General features: G+C 38.5%; 2 long non-coding RNA genes across 9 annotated transcripts in view; one reads left to right on the top strand and one right to left on the bottom strand.

The window, feature by feature from the left end:
- Positions 1-15: 15 nt before the first annotated feature.
- Positions 16-3,264, top strand: LOC139829041 (uncharacterized). The gene is made up of 2 exons (XR_011741257.1): positions 16-221; positions 2,383-3,264. It is a non-coding gene; the product is annotated as an uncharacterized lncRNA (long non-coding RNA).
- Positions 3,265-4,093: 829 nt separating this feature from the next.
- The window catches only part of LOC139829040 (uncharacterized), a 308,145-nt gene continuing 296,770 nt past the window's right edge, over positions 4,094-15,468 (bottom strand). For 5 of the 8 annotated variants that reach the window (XR_011741255.1, XR_011741254.1, XR_011741249.1 and 2 more), the window contains 3 exons: positions 15,205-15,294; positions 9,737-13,027; positions 4,094-5,061 (listed from right to left, as the gene is read on the bottom strand). This is a non-coding gene — a long non-coding RNA (uncharacterized lncRNA). The remainder of the gene's footprint in view (positions 5,062-9,736; positions 13,028-15,204; positions 15,295-15,468) is intronic. The other 3 variants (XR_011741250.1, XR_011741252.1, XR_011741256.1) reach the window with 3 other exon arrangements.

Genomic DNA, 15,468 nt, shown 5'->3' with positions numbered 1-15,468 from the left:
TTAAAGGGGGAGCTGGAGTTATGAAAGGAGCTAAGATGTTGTTCCTGATAGTTATTGCCAGTAAATATATTTATCGCCCCGCAAGGCTTCTTGTAGCTCAGTGTTTGTCCCTTGCCGTGAGGCTGAGTGATGAAGTGGTCACGCTGGCACCGGTGGGGACTGAACTCCAGGTGAGCTGCCTGGGCAGGACAAACAGCCAGAGGATGTCTTACCACTCCAGGGTAGGTTTCAAACAAAATGTTCTTTATTTTCCTAAATTGCATTAATTACCCTGCCTTGCCTTGCAGGAAACATTAGTTAGTCATTAAAGCACAGTGGTAGGAATCATAAGGTTGGATTTTCTCTTAACTCTTTCAAAGCTTTATTGTTTGGTTTTGGTTTTCTTTCCCTAATCTGCATCTGCACCACTGGAAACAGTACTTTACTTTCTCTCACAAGGGAGGTAGCAGATAATGGATGGATTACTGAAATCACTTTCTGAAAACTCTCCGGGCACCTATCTGCATTAGTAGATGTCTAAATGCATTCAAAATCCGGCCTTAAAGTCCTCCAGGTTGGTAAAGCATTGCTAGAGAAGCACTACAGAGGTGCAAAGTAATATCTCAGTTATTAAGTATACACGTTTCCTTGGATACAAGACAGGCTAAACCATGCTTTTTTTGGGCTATATGCTAATAGGCTTTTGCAAATAATTAATGAAGGAATTGGGCATACTAAGAGAATTACTTGAATGATGCTTGAAGGATTACTGGTTTTTTAACTTCGTTTGCTTGAAAAATTGAAAGTAGGCACAAAATGTCAGGTTGTGTGTCTGAGTCTCTATCTACTGTAAAAAAATAATAATAATAACTAGGAAAAAAAGCACCTTTTTTGTTGTACAGAAACAAGGAGAGTCACCAGAGAGGTATTCAGCATTCCATGTTATTCCGGTTGCTAAGGAAACTTTCCTTCATCTGTGCTCAGCAAGGCATCCTCAATAATTTCTCCACAGAAGGATGGCATTACAGATCAGTGCCAGAAAAATCAGCCGACAATTAACCAGAAAACTACTCACTGCAAAGGTTTGACAGGAGAGTTCTTGATTCCTGTTATAAAGCCCAGGACGATTTGCAGTAGGGAGGAGCCTGGAGAAACTATAGCAAGCCTACATGATTACTCCCACCCCAACAGAATTTCCCTCAAGAAGCAAAACAGAAATAAACAAGAATAAAACAAATAGTTCAGCTTGGGTTTTGTTGTCCCATTAGCTTACATCCTCTACACTCTCTATTGAAGTTTCTAAAAGACAAACTAAAAATCTCCCTCTCAAAAAAGACATAGATGTTCTTTACTATCATCTCTACTTAAGACACCTTAAAGAGAGCAGGAAATAAAGAAATCATCAAAATCTCTGTACTTGGCACTTCCACTATCTCTGTTGCATGTGTTAATTCTAAATCCATTACACATGCACCACCATTGTTTCTAATGCCATCACTCACAAAACAAAATACCACTTATCAAGAGAAAGAGAGCAAAGTCGTCTCTTATAGAAATAATAGGTGATAGCGTTCTATCTCATTTGTGTTGTACAATTTCTTATTATTTTCCAGCAAAGGTTTGCCTGCTTTCATTATATTAGTCTTAAAATGCAAGCTAGCAGACAGCTTTCTTATGCCCTTTAATAGACATCAAATATTCTGCAAATATGACATTTTCTGGAGGACTTTGGAATTGTGATTCTGCCACATTTCATGCTACAGCAAGGACAGGATTCTGCCGCTGCAGCCAAGCCCAGCACTGTCCGCTGACCTCCTTTCTCCAGCTGCATTTCAGCACATCAAGAAACAGCGCAAGAAATGGAGCTCGTACGGCCTTACCGTGCTCCGACACACTTTCCAGAGAACTCACCTTCCAGCAATCACTAGAGAAATTAAACCTATTGCTTTACCCTGTCCATTTTGTCTAATAGTCACTAATGACCTTATGCTCTGTGCTTTTGTCTAATTGCTTTTTAGAGCCATTTGCACTCTTGCCTAGTGTTAAAATATGCATATTATTGGTCCCAGTAGTTTTGCTCTCACAGAAAATGTGATACAGGAGATGGTACACCGAATTTTCATTTGATATATGCTTTTGTAGGATAAAAATGAGAAAGGAAGGAAAGACTATGAGCCCATTTCTCTTTTCTGAAGGGTAACAGTGGCTGCCCTATATTATGTCACTCGCAGTATTCACTCTAGAAATACTACGCCTCCTGAAAAGGAGATGGACCTTGTATGTTTTACCCTCCTCTATTCATAATCCATGGCATGTCTCTTGCTTAAAATTTCTGGTCACACTTCCGTCATCTTTGATAAAAAAGTCTATTTCCAGAACACGTTTTTGTTTTCCTCTTTAAAGGCATTTGCTCTGGCATACAATTCCTACCTGTTCCAGAAACGAGACGAGTGTGAGTGTCAGCCCAGACATGGTTCACTTCTACCCTTCATCACCCAGTGTAACCCAACAGTGGTCGTCCTCCACAACTCCAATGCACGCAGAGCTGCTCCTTCATCTTCAGATCTGGATGTGGACTGACCTGATGCAACTTTGGAAAAAGGCATACCTTTCCAGTGCCGTGTGTCCTGGAGAGACTCTACCCCATTTATATAACAGATTTCAATAATATTATTCTTCTATTCAAACTCCTTTGTTTTCCAGGCTCACAGGGCTTTTTTCCTTAACAATGTGCATAGCCTTCATTAAGAAGTCTGTGTATGCAATTTCAAGCCATAAAACGTTCTTCTCTTGTTCCTTCTTCATCTCCTGGCTGAGAGCCCATGAAACAATCTGAACATCTCCAGCACCGGTGCGTGACTTTCTACACTGGCCTGCTGAATGTGACAACATTACTTCTCTGGAACCTGCCACAACAAGTCTTATTCTGTGGTGTATAAAACTGTAAGCACTTCACTCTTTCCAACAAATTGAGAACCTCAGAGGGATACCATTTCTTTTCAGATGGCTTAGGTTTTGCTCACAAGCCCTTAGCTTTCATCTTGGTTAGCAGTGAATCTGAGGGAACAGAAAACACTAAAGTATTGTGGTATGTCTTGAATATGAAAGATACATTCTGTTGCTTCTTTGATGTCTCATGAAAGAAAACTGAGAGAATAAAAATGCAATATCATTAAAACACATTACTAATCCAGCAGGAATGGAGAGGCTTGTGCATTATAAAATTTTCCTCAATAATAATTTAAACTATGATTTGTAACCTATTAAAGAAACTGTCATGAATAATGGGTTTCAAGATGACAATGAATTTTAAACTTTGTTGAGTGAAATATGGATGACAATTTCTTACCACCATTTTGAAATACCTTCAAGTGGCAGTTGCTGGTTAGAGAACAAAAAGCCAAATGGCACGGTTTAGATGGGAAAAATGGGAGATAATGATGCATGAAATAAATGGAGAAGAACTGAGGAAAATACTGGAAAGTGGAAGTGCAGAAAACAGTCTGACCCACCAGTGAGCCCAGTCCTATTTCTATGGAAATGAGCTCATTACTGCTAATTCTTTTTTTTAAGCTCCTAGTTGATTCGTGAAGTGCTTTTTGAATTCCTATAAGGGCTTCATGAATCATTGAGAAAAAACATTTGAACAAAATATCCAGAGACAAATGATTACCAACTCCCATAGATTAATCAGCTCCCTGAGTAGTTTATATAAGAGAGCATGCACTAGGAGAGCCAGCTTTTCCCCTGGTATCATAAGTCTATAATGTTTCGTTCTGCAAAGAAAAGGGATCATGCCTCTGAAATCTAATTCTGAATGGTTACTCCATCCAAGAGCCTGTATTAAATAGGAGAGACATCTTTGATTTTTTTCCCCTGCTGTTTCCATGTTTGATCTGTTTTAAAAATCAGCATCATAAGAACTGGCCATAGAATTGCTTATCGTTCCTCAGAAATGAGAGCATCTGTGGCATTCATAAATGATGCTTTCGCATTTGCAACCAAGTCAGTGTTGGCTGTAGGCGCTTAACCAGGCAAGGGAAATGCCTGAGGGCCAAAACACTGATTCTGAAACCTTCAGGATGCTGAAATAAAAATCAAATAAAGCAATGGATTTAAACAGCAAGTGAGCTTTATTTATTTTATCAGCCCAGCAATTTTTAAGACTGTCTATAGACATGAACAGAGTAGATGTCTGTGACAGCCGTATTTTAACTGAACAATGCTGACTGACTTTACATGTTATACATACACCTTTTATTAATTCTCTAAACACTCCAAAAAGAATGCCCTCGGCAAATTCTGTGACTCTCTGCTAATTTGCCTTGTACTAATTTTCAAGGGGTATGTAGGTGACGAGCACTCTCCAGCATGCATCTTGTAACAACGCGCTTGCTAGAAATTACACAAAATAAACCTATTCCTATTGCATGCAAGTGCGTTGTGTCTCTTTCCCAAAACCTTTCATGCTTTAGGAATTATTCTATTATACTTCAAACACGACAAATAGAACAGAAATAACCAGTCCTCGTCAGATGTGCACAGGTGACTCTGCATTCTTTACACAGTGACAGGACTCTGCGCCGTTAATTGCAAACAATGGGTTAATTCACATGTGAAGTGCCAAGTACTTGGACTGGCTTTTAAAAGATATTATCTAGAGACGGACGCACATACATACACAACATTCTGCAGTTATGACAGACCTTAGATGATTTTCATTTTAAGACCAACAGGAGGTTGAAAGACAAATTTCACGATAAATTACATGAGGAATTACACTGGTGTAAGTAAGAAAAAAATCGGCACATATGACTCCACTGAATTGGTACAAATTTACACTGATTTAATTTCTATAGAACTCAGAATTAATTTTGCAAGAACATTATAAAGTTGTGAAGCATTATGCTATTAATAACATTATTAATAATGCAAAAATGGTATTTTCATTGTATATGTTCCCATACGTCTGGGCAGGATGTGAGACACCAAAGCTGCTTGTTAAAATACTTCCAGGGTTTTCTTTCTGTATCTTGCTTTTCTACACTTCTCAGGGAACCAGAAGCATAAAGAAATCAGCATCTGAAGAAAAACAAAGACAGAGGATTGATGTGGAAAAGGAGAATATCAAAAGCTATTTCTCTTAGCTGTGAAATCCTATGACAAAGTGGTAGAGGTGAATAAAACATTGGAATGAAAGTTTGTGTGCTCTGCTTATGAAGTGCAAAGTGAAGGTCCAATAAGGCCTCTATTTCTGAGACCTCACACTCCCAGGCTTTTTAATTGCTCTTCTGATTTTTGACATTATTCATGTCTCATTTCATTTCCCGTTTCCCTCGAGGAAAGGCTACAGCGTAGGATGAAAGAACAATTGGTTATTTTGGATTATTTGGAAAAAGATAAATAATAACAAAGATTATTTTCTCTTCGTTACTTATTTCCACTTACAGTTGGGAATAATGATACTTCTTCCTCTTCCGTTCTTTGAATCTAAGATGATGACAAGATTCAAATCTACTCAACTAAATTCCTATTCAAACTAAATTAAAATATAATAATATCATTACAAATTTACAAAGATCAGTACTCTCTTAAGACAGGTGCAAAATCGACCTAGACCAACGGGTAGTTGTCATTTCAAAATTTAAAGTACAGGTGAAGCATAGTAAAATGATAAAAATACAGAAGTATCTTGTTAGTACTGCCAATCAGAAATGGGTATTTTAGGTATTTGTAATTGGATTTAAGCACACAAAAATACTGAGCACATTGTATCTCTTCATATCATAACGTATACAACATGCAAAGTTCAGTTAGAAGTTTGATTTACAGGCTGCACAAATGCTGTTTGAGTGACAAAGGTTATCTGTCCTTTCCTCACTGAAGTTCTTTAAGTTCTTTAGTATAATATTATTTTAAGGCTAAGAATTATATCATGCAGAAAACTCCAGTTATGCAGCTTCATATAATAGATAAGGCTCACTCGTTACTATGGAAAACAAGATAGTTCATTTCTGCTGAAGAAATTTCACCAGAAGAAAACTACTTCATGGAACCCTACCCAGAACAACACAGTAAAGTGAAGAACAGGACCCAAGCACTCTTTGCATGGCTGTAGCCTTTTTTCTCCAGAAATTTAAATAGCTGGACCTTATTCTCTTATTTGCCTGCACTTTTCTACTAGTACTATATATTAGTTTGCTTTTTACAACAAACCATCGCTTGATTGGGTAGGCATCACGCTTTTACTGGTTTGGTTTCAGTGTTTTAAGAATACTAAACCATAAAAAGTTATATTAACAAGAAAATAGGGTTTTTTTCCTCCTACTTAAAAAAAAAAAAGTCATACGGGAATGTGAAAGGATCATAATTCTTTGTCCCTTTTCCTCTCCAGGACAGAATCTGAACAGGAGGCAAGCTCATATGGGAACCTGAGCTTTGGCCAAACAGACTATCAAGCTGGTTCTGACACGGGCTGAGATTGACATTCTCATTTAGCTCCCAACAGCGGCACTTCATTTCCTTGAAGGGGGAACGCAGTTGCCATAACACAGATGTCCAAACCCACCGTTTCCTGATGGCTACGAGTATTCTCTAGAATTATGGGTTACCAATAAACATCTAGCCAGTCACACCGCAATAGTTTTGCTTACTTAGAGCTACTGGGTGACATTAAGAGACTTGATGCAAACAGAGTATATATACATTCCTAATATCCCGTTTCTAGGAAAGCAAGTGTTTTGTGGACACTTCATGATTAAAACACATATTGAAAGAGAAATGATGCCTGGATAAAGCAATCTTTGTGTTACAACGCGGTTTGTGCTATAACGTATTTGAAAGCTCTGCCACCACAGGCCTCAGTAGAGCAGCTTTGCTTGCTTCAAAGCTACATTAACATGTCAGAAAATAAAACAGAGCTACTTATTCCCACTGTTAGCCAAGATAAAACTACTTAGGTGTCCATAAAGAGCAGCTGCAATGCTTGGCCCACCTGCAACATCCATGCTGTACAATAAACCAGAAACTCTTTGTTAAAAGTAATATTTACAGAGATGCCTCAGTGGTGTTTCCTTGCTGTGTGTATGCAGCATATTATTCTTCCAGATTCCCTTTTTTTTCCCCTCAGGATAGACACATTCGTATTTACATTTAAAATTACATAATCCATGGCCAGTCAATGTAGAACCATCAGGAAAATAATATCATTGATCCAAATACACAGCCCTGATAAAGTTAGTGCTCTGAGTGACTACAAAGATTAAGCAAGCAAGTAACTCAAGTGGTTTCCCTATTAATTGCATTGTGCCTTCTCTGTCCTCCTTAGGAACCAAAAAATACTGCATTGTCAGTCTCTATGCCCTTTCCCTTTGCGGATTAAAAAGCTCTAATGTAGTATATTTACACTTCTTAAACAAGCATGCTGAATTAAGAGTATTTATTCAAAACCTTTTTTTCTGTAATACTGATTAACTGTACTTTCATCTAGAAAATTTTAAACACATGTTTTACTTTTCATCATATTAATGTTGACAGACCTCCTTTATCAGTACTTTAATTAACAGCAGGTAAGGGAGGCAGAATGAGTATGACATGCTATTACTGCTGCTTGATTTAAAGTCTGCTTGTGAGACTTTCTCTTAACTTGTAGTTGAAATTGTCTTATCTCATACATTCCCAGGATTACTGTTTCATGTAAATGTCATTTTTGCTGTCCAAAACATTAAAAAAACCCACACCAGTGCTATATAACTACTGTCTCTTTCTGAGAGACATGAGGGAAGCTGTATGCTTTTGATCAATGACAAGATCCCAACTTCAAAGTAACACCTCATCTGTAAATATATTACACAGTACTCTTAGTAAAGAAAGGGGGACTCCTTGATTTCAAATAACCTAAGGCTAATACCGTGGGATTTGCCTGCATTTGCACAGTTTAATCTTTCTCCTCTGAATACTTACGGAAAATTAGACAAAAAGATGTTACAGACCCTGGGTTCTAGTCTCCTCTTATTTATATGAGTCTGATATATCACAGTCAGACACTTCATTGCAAGAACATCTGGCTTATTGTGGACTAAGAAGAGAATGTGAACCCATTACAAATTTCAGAAGCATCAGAGATTTGTTAAAAACCTAAGTCTTCCTTCCAATGACGGAAAGCAGCGGCTATATGTCCCCTGACGCTCTACCACTAATTTGATTGGGATCCTCTACTATCTTTCTGCATCACCATTGGACATGTTTTATCATTCTTTCTTTCATTGCTGCAGTCTAGAAAAGCAAAACTAAATTCCAGATTATCTTCAATGGCTTCATCATTTGAAAAGGTTGGGAAAGGACATGAAGCTATTTCATAATATGCTCATCAGCATGGACCACGGTGGTATCAAATCATACAAATAATATTAACTCTTAAGGAGCCAGCAACAAAGGTAATATTTGCACATGCAAAGAAATAGTTTTGAGTGGGCATAGGGAGGTCAGCTTTTTCATCAACTGACAGTATAATCAGCAGTGTGACTGTGCAAGTATCACTCTCACCTGTATGCAGTCCACAGGAAGCAGCCTGTTATTTCTAATTAGGGATTAAAACCTCCTGAACTTTCAAGACTGTCAATAAACTGAAACAAGTCTTTGTTTCTCCCATATTTACTGTCAAGGTGTGCATCTTCTCATTTTCACTAAATGTATGTGCTGCAGTAAGCACATAGCAAAAAGAGCTCAGAGGTCTTTCACTGAATTTGAAAAGGATCAGTTCCTCCTAGGTTTCTAAGTGAACATTTTCACGACCGAGCAAAGTATATTCCTCAGACAGAAATTCAGCATTACTGTTCATCCTCTCCTTCCTTCCCGTACACTTACAAAGGTTATCATCATGATGGGCAAGGGCAAAGCTGCCTCTGAGCTCCAAGGTGCGCTACGCTGCAATGCACCCACGCTGCAGGGCTCGCTGTCCCCACCTGCCACCGGGCCCTGCAGCACCGCACAACCTGCTCTTCAGCAGGGACAGGAGCTTAAGCAACTTGCTCTCACTATGTCAGCAGTGATATAATTGCGTTATGGATGTCTGGACCATACAGATGTAGGCAGGAATGTACAGGCATAGCATCACCTAGCCGCTTCACCTCACCAGTGCTTGTTTGTATTTCTGCTACACGTGTTGAAGCATGGACTTGTGTCCAAACAACAGAGCTATCCAAGGCAAGAGACCTAAGGCAAATTTGACCCAAATAAGGTGGTCCCCTTCCTTTCTGTATCAGCACTGCTCATTTAAAGTAAAACTCTCCTCAATACGAAAATGCAGATCTTGTGGCAGCTTTCTTGTTAAAGGTCTGCTGGAGGAGAGCAGGCACAGAACAAGACAACACAAGCCAATAAGTCCTACAACATTTATGCAAAATGTGAACCCAGAAAGATGTTCTCAAATTACATGAAACCAAGACTCGTGCTGCGAAGACCTGACAGTCACTGTTTGTCCCATTAGCACAGGATACGTATCCTTTAGTATGCTTGGTTGCATCTTGCCATCTCTATACTACTGCCTTGCAGTGAAACTCCCACATATTCTTGACGGGTGAAAAATTAAACAGTATAGCAGGCACAGAGGGAATTTGCAGTTTGTACAAGCTCAGACTTAACTGAAAAGCTAAAGGCATACCTGGAAACACTTTTAAAATATATAAAATTCATGAATACTTTTCAGTTTGCAGCTGAGACATAAATATGTGTAATGAGCATGTAACAGACATCTTACCTCTTCAGCATGGATATATATCTGCTGCTTCACTCTCCCTTGGAAGCAGAGTGATTTAACGTGCTTTGCTCGGTAAGTCACCCTCCAGCAAAATAAATATGATCTCTGTTGCAATCAAAAGAATTTAAACAAAATCACCTATCGGCTCTCCCTAGGTTAATTTATCCAAATGTCCATTTCAGTCTTTATTTTCAATATATAGCAATTTAAGAAGGTTTATTTGGAGCAATACTTCTTCTCTGAAGGACAGGTGTGAAGACTAGTCTTAAACGGCCACATCCTTCACGTGCATTATATTTCCTGAGTCTATGGCTATATGCCATAGACTCTGTGAATAAGTCACTTTCCCAGTTATGCTCATTTGCATGTCTCTGTCTTTAAAAGCAAAGGTCTGGCAAAGAAAGATAGGAGCCTCTCTGTGCTCCCCGCCACCCTCCCGCTATTGCCCTGCACATGCCATCGGCAGAAACTTCCAAGTGTATCCATCCCCAAGTAAACAAGAAAAGGGAGTGGCAATGTGCTATGAAGCACATCAGCTCTTAAAATATGTATTTTTAATTCTAAGGCTGTAGTTGAAGTTTTAAATAATTGCTTCAATAAATTTGTAGGCCCAGCCTTGATGATGGTCCAGCAGCAGTGTTCAAATGCAGAGCTGCCAAACATTCTTAATTTCCCTTTCCGTGTACTATGGCTCGCTGCTTCATGCATCACATATAATGCCCAAAAGTCATTGCAAAACACGCCTTTTTGCTCAACAAAAGGTGTTTTTAAGCATCCTGCTCTTCACAAAATATTCAAACCATCAAAAGTAACCTCTTCCTACTTAGTTTTTGTCATATGATCCATTAAGCAATGGAATGTGAATATTTTCCATGAAAGAGAAATTTCACTAGTCATTAGAGAAGAACATTTTCTAGCAACCACTGGATGCTCACACACCTTTTCCATTAATAGGCTACTGTCATAATGTTAAAATCAAGGATATCTCACAGGATATCTAAAAAGAACAAGCTTAATTTTTAATCTATATTCCTAACCAAATTATTTATTCCACTGTATTCACACAGATAATTTTAAACAGTATTTCTAGTATCTTTTAGGCAAATACGTTGAAAATTTTGTCTCCCATTTGAAACTGTACAACTTTCAAAACTGTCTAAATTAGTAGCAATCTTTATACTTGTTCACGTATCTAACACAAACCAACAAAAACAACAAGAAAAACTTCACAGCAAGGTGCTCAGAAAATACTGATTCAGTAAAGGTTTCACAGCACTACCTCGACTTCAGCCAATTTACAACTTCAGGATCTACCACCACATACTTTGCTGCAGAATGAGGGAGCCTTACCTCTCCAGAGAGGCGATGCTGTGGAGGGGAGCTGGAGGAGCTCAGAGCCAAGCTCTAAAGCGAGGAACCAAGGAAATGGGAGCTAAGGCTCTCTGACTTGTAGGATCCGCTATCCACACAAAAAATACCCTCTGAAATCCGGGGAACCGAGTAGGATCTGCAGAAACTAGAGGCTGAGAATAAGCCTGTGAATGCTGAAGTCAGTGAACTCTGTTTCAGTGCAGAAAACCAAAGCTGGGGTAGCCAGAGTTTGTGTTTGTATGACTGGTTGGATGGCTGTTTTGGTTTAAAACCTATTATTCTAAATGTTCCTCCCACAAAATTCTTAACAATTCCAGGTCATGTTGTGAATCATAATGAAAACCTTTCCTAAATTAATTTTTCCCAGAATATATCTGCCAAAGGTTGGGATCTCTCCTTCCAAGGGAGACACTGTATTGGAAAAATAAGGTCACTGACTTGTTTCCTAATTGAACATTGGAGAATCAAGCTTCCATTGCCTAGGAATTCAATACTACTCAAGTATTTTTCCCCATCTCTCAAACATCTCATATTCCATCCCACTGTAACAATGAAATAAGAATGTACCTGACATTTTCCACAAGTATTCTGCATCTGTTTTCGTATAATATTTTACCCTCAATTTGGGTTACAATTTAGCTTAATTGTGCCAAATTATCAGCAGGCCATCTTTTGCTTGAAATCTTTTTCTTCTCTCTACTGTCATTTCTACAGGCAGCTCAGCAGATAATTTTATGCTACTGCAGTCACACAAGGCAGATTCTAATATTGATCTGAATTTTCCCCTTGAATATGATTTGCATTCTTAGCCTGATCTATTTTTTTTCCCATAGAACATGATTTACATTCTTATGTCTGGCTGCTTCATTTTAAAGCCATCTTGAAAAAGTCTCTTTCTAATCATCCTTCTAAATTCATATGGGAATAACTCTTCCTACCAATTCTTAGGAGAGGAAAATCTCAAATAAATTGACACTATTCTTGCAGACTGTAATGACTGGAAACTGTATTTGTTGATGGAAATTAGAGACTTTTTTATAGCTTACTAATAACCTAGTTCAGAGACAGATAATTACTAGGGATTGTCATGTCTGAATACTGAGGAAGTGCATTCAATCTTCCGGCTGGGCTAAATAGAGAAAAAACAGCAAGATCAGCTCAAGATCATCCTTGTGGTATACTAGTCTCTAGTACAAAAATATGTTTTGTGTAGAGCAAAAGAGATACATTATCCTCGGATTAAACATAGGTAGGTTGGGGGAAAAATATATCCCTGTAACCGCAGCCTGTTTCCACTTGCCCTACCGACCCACTGCGCGTCTATCAGAGGAGGGGTATTCATTTAAGCGTGTGACCATGGCCTTGCTCCCTTTGGACACCTTCTGGATGTGCATCAAGACTAGTTCCCCTTCCATGAGATGCAGAATCGCACCACTCGGATGGCACAATCCATTATATCCTACTAGCAAAACAAACGGGGAACTAATAAAATTGTGTGTTTAAGCCTCATGAACATTGTCCGAATTTTAAAGTATATCTGCGACAGGAATCACTGACACTTACATTCTCAGTTGTTCTTCTTGAGTTCGTTTACTTTGCTTCCTCAGTTTCTAAAAGCACCTTTTTTTTTCTTTCATAATATGAAAAGAAAGGTGCCTTCTCAAAATTCTTTCTGTTAGGTCTGAGTGACAAAAACTAATTTACCTTGCTCCTGCTTTGTTATCACTTACAGTGATTACATTCATTGGAGGTAGTAAATGTTATACTTACCTTTCTTGAACACAGCTGACATGTGACAGTTGTCCAAAAACACTGGAAGACGAGGAATAGGAAACCACATTTCCCTTGCACTGTAGTAGTTTTGTATCACACTGGATAGGGATGTTTTGTACTTCGCTGTTCTATTAGGTTTTAAGTTTACTGTTGCAAAGCATCATAAGGGAAAAGGAAACTGTCAGATTGTAGGAAACTCCAGATAGGACAGACTCAGGCATTATACGCACACACGTTGAGTGCCTCATTTAACATCAGACATTTGACTGGATCTTGATTACCTAAAAATTCCCCTAAGATGCCACCATAAGAATTGTAAATACATACTAAACCATCATATTTGCACCATACACAACATTTTCTTGGGGCTGAAAGCAAAAGACAGTGCTAAGAACAGACGTGGTGCATGGTGCTTGTTCCTGGCCAATACACATTTAAGTGATAGGTAAAACCAGGAAAACATATGGGGTATTTCCTACTTGTACTAACCAAGTACTACTTTTTCAAGTCATCTGAAGTTCAAACCATCTTTAAATAAAGAAACAAAACATAATAGTAAATAGTAAATATCAACAAGTTCCCCAGCACTAATCTGAATCAGTAACAGTGATACAGATGCTCCCACTGAGCTCAATTCCTCATTCAAACCTACCTTTACCCCAAGGAGGAAAGATGGGTGAGCCAGAGAGAAGCTGGGACTCTATGCTTTGCAAAAGGAGAGAAATCTCCCCTGGAACTGCTCTCCTAGAGCAGTTTCTTGGCATTCTTTAAGCTGTGGTAGCCCATTAGTCTGTGCTTTTGTTTCCTGGTTCTGTGCTACCTCTTGGTAGATGGAGGTCATATAATCTTTTAAATTTTGTTTTATATTTTAAGGTGTAAAGTAATTACTCTCCTCTTCTAGCTATCATAAGACAATTAATGGGCTGATTTTCTACAAAGGTCAGTCCTTGGAACAGGACAGTACAATCACGGGAACAGAGACGAGGGAAGTTCGCTAAGAAACTGCATATTTCTGAGAAGTCTTTCAACCTGTTAATCAGATCTGCAGAGGGACCTAATCCTCTGAAATACTGATGGTTTCTCAATACACTTTTATACTCCATACTGCCCCATTAGTGCCTTTCACATTCAGCATCCTCCTTTGTTCAGTAACATCCTCAAGTAATTGATTTTTTTCCTGTGTCCTGTATTCTATCAATGAAAATATTACAGAACAGTGCAGGTTTTATCAGCTCTTTCAGTTCCTTTAAGCATCTTTAGAAGATGTTCTTTATACAACTAAGCTCTTTTGTTCATGAGGTAATTCATATGCCATTTCATACATTACTTTTATGTATTTTATGTATCTGTATATAAAGACAGATATAAAAAACTGAAAGTCCAGCAGCTACTTACTTAAACTTGGCAATGTAAAGTTGCCATTTGTATTGTGTGCATCGGTTTGATAGGAAATTCAGGGACTCTGGAACAGTTTTAATCCGTGCAGTTGGTAGCCTCAAGTGTCAATATGCTCTGCCAAGAATTAAAATGTCAGAAGTCTTATGGCACTTCTGAAATCAACACTGAAGCAACAGATTTGACACTTGAGATTATAATTGCATGAGGGAAAAAAAAAACGTAACCCTTTTCAAGACCAGTGTAACTTACAAATAATTTCAGAAACGGCTTTTAATTTTACATGATGCATACATGATATGCTTATGGATGGAAGATAGGGTCTAAGGTCCCAATAACTAAATATTCATTTTCAAGATTTTGAAAAGGTTTTCAAGTGCTCAAAGCCTGCTGCCGTTTACCTTGTAGGCTGTCTGTAAGTGCCTATGTATTATACAACATGACTATATTAGCAGCCCAAGGGCAGACTAGAAAGTGTCAGTTGAAGGAGAGGAGGAATTTTCTTCTTAAGGCAAAATCAGCATTCTCACAAATACGCCACAAGAAAACGGGGTTGGCTGGAGAAGGGAGGTGTGAGAGACAAGGCACAGGGTTATCTGTAAGATATGCAGTGATACTTTTCTTCTTGCAAAAAGAGAGAAGAGCTAGGAATTACTAGATTAGAAGACATTTAACAACTTTCAAAGTAGGAAAGAAAAGAGTATATAGAGGATTCCTTCAGAATGAAAAATAAATTAGGTTTGACACGTGAAGTGGTTAAGACACTGAAAGATAAGCTATCTTAATCTGGAAAAAGCTACGAACACAGGATATATTCCCTAAAAATCCACTCAGCTCCAGCGGTAGCAGACATTCTGCTGGGGGGTTCAGTTAGAGCTGTCACAGCCTCAAACTGTTATGTGTTAGTGCTTGGCTCGCTCCATTCTTACCTTCTTAACACAGAGTTTGCTTGTTTGCACGTCCATCACAGTGCAATTTGTTCTGGTTCTCTTCCTAAATTTCATCCATACAACCACAGCCTAAGAATGAGAGGATATTAATTAAAGAAGAATATCCATTCAACTGTTAGTCCAGTACAGGAGGTCAAGCAAAGTCTCCATATGGGCTTGTATGACCAGCAAAAGACAAAGGAAAAGAAACACTTGGCTTCCGATCTGAAGGAGACTTTAGAAAACCTTAAGAGACTGAAAGGA

Source organism: Patagioenas fasciata, chromosome 13, assembly GCF_037038585.1.
Source record: "Patagioenas fasciata isolate bPatFas1 chromosome 13, bPatFas1.hap1, whole genome shotgun sequence".
In the NCBI taxonomy this organism is placed as follows: Eukaryota; Metazoa; Chordata; class Aves; order Columbiformes; family Columbidae; genus Patagioenas; species Patagioenas fasciata.
The sequence above is the reverse complement of the archived record's forward strand: the minus strand, read 5'-3'. Positions and strand labels throughout refer to the sequence as shown.